The sequence below is a fragment of the Pinus tabuliformis genome, chromosome J, assembly GCF_031772625.1.
Source record: "Pinus tabuliformis cultivar Carrire ecotype Pingquan chromosome J, CPIR1, whole genome shotgun sequence".
In the NCBI taxonomy this organism is placed as follows: Eukaryota; Viridiplantae; Streptophyta; class Pinopsida; order Pinales; family Pinaceae; genus Pinus; species Pinus tabuliformis.
In genome coordinates, this window is record NC_142295.1 from 1,041,733,279 (window position 1) to 1,041,741,598 (window position 8,320).

An 8,320-nucleotide genomic window follows, 5' to 3' on the forward strand; every position below is an offset into this window, starting at 1 on the left:
GTGCCGTAAATAAAAAATCTTCTACCAACTATCTACGACCAGGAGAAATTCATTAAATGCCTTAATGAGAAAATCTGCGGTCAACCAAACGTTTATTTTACTCCACGCAATCTTATTTAATGCAGGCCTAAACGCAACTTGGATTGATGGACGACGGAGAATGCTGAGCTGAATCAGACGGTTGACGGCGATTTCGGGAGCCCCTTTTATGCTGAACGTTAGGCTCCGCTATGGCAGGTTTTGCGGACGTACAAAGGACCACGCGTCCAAAGTTGATTGCATCGGAGGAGAGCGTACGGAAACAGCTTGGAGACCAAAAGCGGTCCGATATGTGTCAGGTGGTTTTCTGGAATGGTTTTGATTGCGGATTCCAGCTGATGACTGCCCTGCCATTGCTGTCCTTGCACGGTAGCTGGAATTAATATTCCAACATAGGTAGAGTTGGTTCACAGAGTCTCAGTATAGGAATTAGTTTCTATTTCTTAGGATGCTGTTCTAACTTTCCTAAAACCATGTATTCTATTTAATGTGTAATGTTGATGTACAATGTAGAGCGTTCTGCAGAGCCAAACTCTCCTGGTTCAAACTCTCTTTCGTAGAGCTGACTAGTGGGTTTTATTTTCATTAATCCAAACATTGCCATTTTTATCTTGGTATCAGAGCGTCAGGGCTAAGGAACCAGTACGCTAGCTGGTGGGTGGTTCTTTGAACTGAGATCATCGTAGTTATGAAGCAAATAACTACAATGATTTCAAATTCGTTGTTGGATCGTTGCAGTAAAGACGTGTACCTCTATGATGACGTCGCAGAATAGACAGAGACTTTTGCGATGATCGAGGAAAGGAAATAACAAGGCTGTGGTTGCGTGAGGAAGCCAATAACAAGGTTGACCCTGATAACAAGAGGTTGTTTGGAGGCTGAGAAGGAAGCCATGGAGATCTGCGTGTGTGTTGCGAGATCAAACAACAGTGATCTGTCTCTGTCACAGATCTGGGGTAAATTTAACACCTTTTACCTGTCAATTTTTTTTTACAAAATCACCAAGATGAATAGCAACATATTTGAAGCATGCATGAACGAGCATAACAAGCTCGATGGTTCCCACTATGCAAATTGGAAGTTTAAGATGCAGACTTTTCTAGAAGCGCAGAGTGCTTGGACCATTGTGAATGGGGATGAGCTAAGACCTGCGGCTGGATCAACATCGATCCCAGATTGGGAGAAACGAGAAAGTAGAGCAAGGACAATGTTAAAAATGTCAGTGAAAGACTATATTATACTGCACATTAGAGAAGGTAAGTCAGCTAATGAGATCTGGGTAACTCTGAAAGAATTGTACGAGATCAGGAATTCAAATCATCTTTTGTTCCTCAAGAGTAAGATTCTGACCATGAAAATGGAGGAGAATGAAACGATTGCTTCATTTGTAGCAAGGATCAAGGATCTAAAAACCAAATTATCAGATATTGGTTATACAATGGATGATACAGATCTTGTGACCATTATAATGAATGGTGTCACTGATGATTATCATATGTTCATCAGTGGGATCAATGCCAAAGAAGAGATCCTACATTTTGAAGCATTGACAGGTATACTGATGCAAGAAGAAGAGAGGAGATCGACTCTGAAGCCCCAGACTGCCGATCTTGCATTGGTGGCGAGGAAAGACTTCTACAAAGGGAAAGGAGGTCCACAACAACAAAACGGAGCAAGTTTACATAAATGGCCAAATCTTACCCAAGGTATGCATCCAAATAAAAACTACTCTGAAACTAAATGTTTTTATTGCAGAAAATTGGGTCATATTGCGAGGGAGTGTGGGAAAAAGAAGTATCATGAAGAACAATAGAAGCCAAAGAGTCATGCAGGTCATCTCGCGAACAGTGATCAGGTGCAGAATTTAAGGTTGTTCATGGAAGATTGTGATGAAAATGTTGATGCAGACATCTAGTATGTAGATTCAGGAGTGTCAACACACATGATAGGGAACAAGCACTAGCTAGAGGATTTTAAAGAGATCAACAAAGGCGCATAGATTTACCTAGGAGATAACAAAAGCCATCAAATCAAAGGATGTGGGAAAGTTTCTGTCATTATACCTGATGGTAATATTAAACAAATTTACAATGTAATGTATGTGCCTCGCATAACAAAGAACTTTATTTTTGTATCAATGATTACGGATCAACATTTGAAAGTTGAATTTTTAAAATCTAGTTGTTACATTAAGGATATGTAGATGGAATGAAGACAATTTCTACAGGAATCTGAACAAGAGGATTGCACAAGTTGGATGCGAGACCTGCACTGGTTCGAGCATTGACAACAACAAGCCTGACTACAGAAGAGCTTTCGAACCAGAGATTCAGCCACATCAATTACAATGATTTTCTATTACTACAGAGGAAAGAAATGGTAAGAGATCTTCCTATGCTAAAGCAAGTACATAATGATTGCGATGCTTGTACTTTAGGAAAAATGCATAGAGAAAAATTCCCTGTTAGAGTAGAAAAGAAATAGAGAGATATACTGGAGTTAGTGCACACAGATCTTTGTGGTCCCATGCAGACAAAATCATTAGGAGGTGCAGTGTATTTCTTACTATTTATTTATGACTATACAAAGTTTTCTTCAGTGTATTTCTTAAGTAACAAGAGTCATACATTCGAATAATTTAAGCAGTTTAAAAATATGATTGAAAGACAAGCAGGGAAATAGATAAAAATTCCCCATTTTGATCAAGGGGGAGAATACAGGAAGGATGAGATGATCAGATATTGTAAAGATCATGGAATTTTGCAGCAGTGCACATTACCACATACTCCACAACAGAATGGAGTAACAGAAAAGAAAAACAAAACTCTGGTGGAATGTACTAGAAGTATGCTTAAAGGTAAGAATCTTTCAAATGGTTTTTGGGCTGAAGCAGTGAGTACTTTGATTTATTTAAAAAATAGGATTCCCACAAGAAGTCCTGAGTTTAAAACTACTTTTGAAGCATTATATGGATATAAGCCTGCAGTAAAACACTTAAGAATATTTGGATGTAAAGCATTTGCCCACATACAAAAGGAAGATAGAAAGAAATTAGACTCAAAATCCATCAGATGCACTTTTATAGGGTATTGTTCATCATATAAAACATACAGATTATTTAATCCCTCTACTCACAAGATCTTTGTTAGTAGAGATGTTAAATTCCATGAGCAAGATAATGAAAAAACTGATGAGCACTATGATGGATGGGACATTTCGTACTTTAAGGAAGAAGAAGCAGAGAATAGTCAGGATCAGTAGCGAACACGGGCAAAGGATGAACAACAACAACAACATTAACAGCAACAACAACAACAGTAGCAACACCAACAGCAACAACAACAACATTAGCAATAGCAACAGTAGTAGTAGGAAGAAATAAGGTTTGAAACCACTACGCCACCACTCAGGAGATCAAGTATGAAAGCTCAAATGCCTGCAAGATATAGGGAAAATACTTTTATAACTAGTATGATGGATGTGGTTTAACCATCTAGTTATAAAGAAGCAACTGAAAATAATGAATGGAAATAGACATGGAACAGGAATATGATTCAATAATCAGAAACAACACTTGGGAATTGGTAAAACTCCCTAGAGGAAAGCAGGTCATAGGTTGCAAATGGTTATATAAACTGAAAATTAATGTAGATGGAACTATAGAAAAATTGAAAGCTATGTTGGTTGTAAAGGGGTACACACAAAAAGAAGGGATAGATTATGAAGAAACCTTCGCCCCTATAGCTAAATTGAACACCATCAGAATGTTAATTACCTTAGCTACTAAGAAACATTGGATGATGCACCAACTAGATGTAAAGTCTGCATTTCTGAATGGAGAACTGAAAAAAGAGGTTTATTTAGAGCAACTGGAAGGGTTTGTCCAGAAGGGAAAAGAACATTTAGTCTATAGGTTGAAGAAAGCACTCTATGGACTAAAACAAGCTCCCAGGTCATGGTATGAGACAATTGATTCATTTTTTCTACAAGCTGACTACAATAGAAGTAAGAATGACCCTAATATTTACAACATGAAAGATGAACAAGTGTGCGAAGTGCTGATTTCATTATATGTAGATGATTTGATAATTACAGGTGATGCTATATATCTAATTGACGAAATCAAGTAGTAGATGCCACAGATGTTTGAGATGAAGCATCTCGATGAACTCAGATACTATTTAGGTCTCGAGATCTGGAGAGATTCAGGTCAAACATTTCTGTCTCAAGAAAAGTATGTCAAAGGCATGTTAAAAAGTTTAGAATGGATCAGTGTAAGGCGACACCAGTACCATTGCAGCAAAACATCAAATTGTAGTGTGAGGATGGTTCAGAAGCGGAGGATGCAACACTTTACAGACAGCTAGTTGGGAGTCTGATCTACCTAACCACCATTAGACTTGATTTGGCTTATGCAGTTATTGTGTTAAGCCAATTTATGTCTAAGACACTTGAAAGTCATTGGAATGCAGCGAAGAATGTTTTGAGGTATCTACAAGGTACTGTAGATTATGGAATTATTTACACTAACTCTTTTGATGTTAGATTGGCAGGGTTTGCAGATTCAAATTGGGCAGGAAATGTAGATGATTGCAGATCTATAACAGGTTATGCATTCAATCTTGGATTTGGGGCGATCACTTGGAGTAGCAAGAAGCAGAACACAGTCTCCTTATCCTTAGCAGAAGCAAAGTATCAAGCCATGTGTGCAACAACATGCGAGGCGGTTTGGTTGCGGAGACTTCTCCAGGATGTTGGGGAAGAACAGACAGTCGCAACAACAATTAGATGCGACAATCAAAGTTTAATCAAGCTGGCCAACAATTCAGTGTTTCATAAAAACACTAAACATATTGATACTCAGTTTCATTTTGTTAGGGAGAAAGTGCAATCTAAAGAAATTCATCTGGAATATTGTAATACATGTGATAATGTTGCGAACATTTTCACTAAGCCTCTTGGAAAAGTTAAGTTTCAAATGTTTAGGGAGATGTTAGGCATATATGTGAACCCATTCTTCATGAAGGAGAAGTGTTGAAGATAATGGAGAATATCCTAGAATAGGTAGAGTTGATTCACTATAGCCTCAAGATAGGAATTAGTTTCTATTTCTTAGGATGTTGTTCTAACTTTCCCCAAACCATGTATTCTATTTTAACGTGTAATATTAATGAACAATGTAGAGCGTTATGCAGAGCCAAACTCTCCCAGTTCAGACTCTCTTTTGTAGAGCTGATTAGTTGGTTTTATTTTCATTAATACAAACATTGCCATTTTTATCTAATACTTCTCCGTTGAATTTGTTCTACAATCAGAACAACACAAGTATAACCTTAACAATAAAATACTAAGATATTAACATTTTAACTATTTAAAGTAGTGAAAATACTTTAATATAACTTGTTCAAGTGAAACTTAAAATATAGAAACAATTCCTCTTGCATTTATAATTATTCTTTATGAATGCTATCCGCAAAATAAGCTATTAAGAAATAAATGAGAAATTATGATTATCGTAAACCCATCATATAATGTGAGAATTTATTTATATAAATTTAGATATTGAAATTAACAACTTAACCTAGATTATACATTAATTTAGTTATACAAATGTTTTTTTAACAATATCTAAATGTACCGTTCGCAAAAGCACACCATAGAACAACAATAGGGAATAATGAAAATAGTTTCATGCTTATGTGGATACTACTCACACAATAACTTCTTGGGAAAGAAATGAGAATGAATATTTATATGTAAGCTCACTAACCTGTAATAAAATCATTTATTTATAAATTTCCGCAAATATTGGAACTAGCAATTTGTCATTGTATATCCTAATATTGCTACTGCAAGAGGTATCTAAATTATTATTCATTGATTTAGTTGTATACCATTTTAGCAATGTTTCAATCCCAACTTTTAGTAAAATCACACGTTAAAACATCCATAGGATCTGAAGTATATAGATTCAAGCTACACACTATCTAATGACTATACATGCACAACTAAAAGGGGAAAAGGACGAGATTAGGGTTAGGGTAAGATTTTCATTTGACTTTGGGGCTAATTTAAAAGTTCCAACAATTTTAAAAAATTGGAAAAAGGAAAAAAGACACTTGAGTTCAATAAGAATAATAAAGGTACGGTTAAAGATATGTAAAATGGATAAAAATCATTTATAAAAAAAAAAAAAAAAAAAAAAAATAAAAACATAGTAGAAGAAAAACATCAAAGTCACTCACAAAAATTTAATATGAATAAACTAAAAGTTTATAATACAATGTAAAGTTAGACTATATATACATTAAGTAGTTATCATGATTATGATGGTAGAAAAATCATATCATTTACCTAAACCAGGTCATAAAATTAGGATGTACGAATATTTTATTGTTATTTCTCTTTTATATATATATTACATTCCTCTTAAAAATGTTTTGTATTGAAAACATATTATAAATTGCAATACATTTTCATGAATGTTTGTTCATTAAAGTTGGAATAATTGGTGATATAAAGTGATAAAGTCTAATTGTAAAACTATGAGAGGTACATAATACTTTGATTCCATTGTCTAATTGTGTCGTGTGGTTACACTTGTGATTTGGAAAATGATAACACTTCACCCCTTAACTTGGACCTTTTTTCTTCTTATATTTTTTATAATTTATTGGTTGATAACATTTTGATGGGATTTTTATTGACAACTTTCTCTAATATCTAAATTCCTACTTCTTATGAACTCCTTAATTCAATTTTGAAGTCGGTGTTTTTTAATGCATCATTGACTCCAACAATTCTCATTTTTTTGAAATAAATTCTTAATTGACATGTACTGAGCATTTTTAATAAATTCTTAATTTACATGTACTGTGCATAGATATTAGGGCGATAATTGTTACTTGCATTAACTTACTAAAAAAAATTGCATTTGTAACACTCATCGCTATACCATATGAATTTTTTTTCTTTATTTGAATATTACTTCATGTATTACCGGATATTATTCTAGTCTCTTGCATTTATTTGACCGTAAAGTCCAAACATATATTTGGAAATATTTTAGCTTGATTAGAAAGGATTATTAGAAAGTTAATTATGGATGTCCGACAAACTACATGAGTCGTTGGTTCTGTCCCACTAGGCACTTACTCGAGAACCATGGAAACTACAGAACCCAGGGCATGTTGTGATGTGGCACTGTCACTTGAGGTTCAACTTAATTGTTGAGAGCTCGGCTTGCTGCCAGAGGGCCAGGGAATTTAATGGAAGGTCTTTCCACCATAAGATCCATGGCAGATGGATCTGATGATTCTAACACTCCTTGTTAACCCTAAGCCTCTCCTCTGTCTGTGAAAATCGTTCATTTCTCATTTGGTTGCGACATTTTCTGAGTATTATGGCTCTACAACTTTGTTAAGGTCAATAGGGAATACTATGGTGATTCTCTGAATATGTTCAGGGTCGCTATGGACACCATGCCAGCACTGAACCTCCACGTTTCGTCATCCTCAGGCGAGCTCTCAGGTAAGATTGTAAGGGTTCTCTACTAAACTTCTAACTCAGTTTTGATTTCCTTTCTTTGAACGAAAAGCTACTAAAGATTACTTATGTTGCAGGCATGCTCTTTGAGTGCTACCTCATTCCTCCAACCGAATCACAAGCACGAGGATGACCTTTCATCCGAGGTAAGGCTTCAGGTTCGCACTGAGAAATCCTTTGTCATTTATTTTGTTTTTCCTATAGAGAGGGTTAACTTATCCCATGGTGATAAAATATCTTCGGCTCTCTCTCAACTAGAACGAATCTTTCTTAGGTAAGAAGGAACTTTAATGTTTCTGGTCTTAAATTTGGTTTAAGAATTGTTTACAAATTTAAGGGTTTAATCCCCTGGTTTTCCTTTGTAGGTAAACCCTCTATCCAACACCTTTCTCGAAGCGTAGTTGTGGAAGGCATCCCAACAACATACTCATCTTGTGTGTCTTCAGGTTGGTCGATTGCGAAACCTTCTGACAGCATTGAAAAGGGGAATTTTACTTCGTTTGTTTTGTTAACAGTTGAAAGTAGTGAGGGGTTTTTTTATAGTTTTAGCCGATGAGAGGGTTTGCTGGCTTCCAACTTGATCTGAAAATGGGGCACTTAGGCTTCTTGTCTAACTTACAAGAACTTGTCCCACTTCCAAAGCTTTAAGTATTCCCAAGTCTTATTGATTAACCAATGCGGAATTTAATGTGTGCTTGACAATATAGGTGTTTGCTTAAGTTTGTTTTAAAACTAT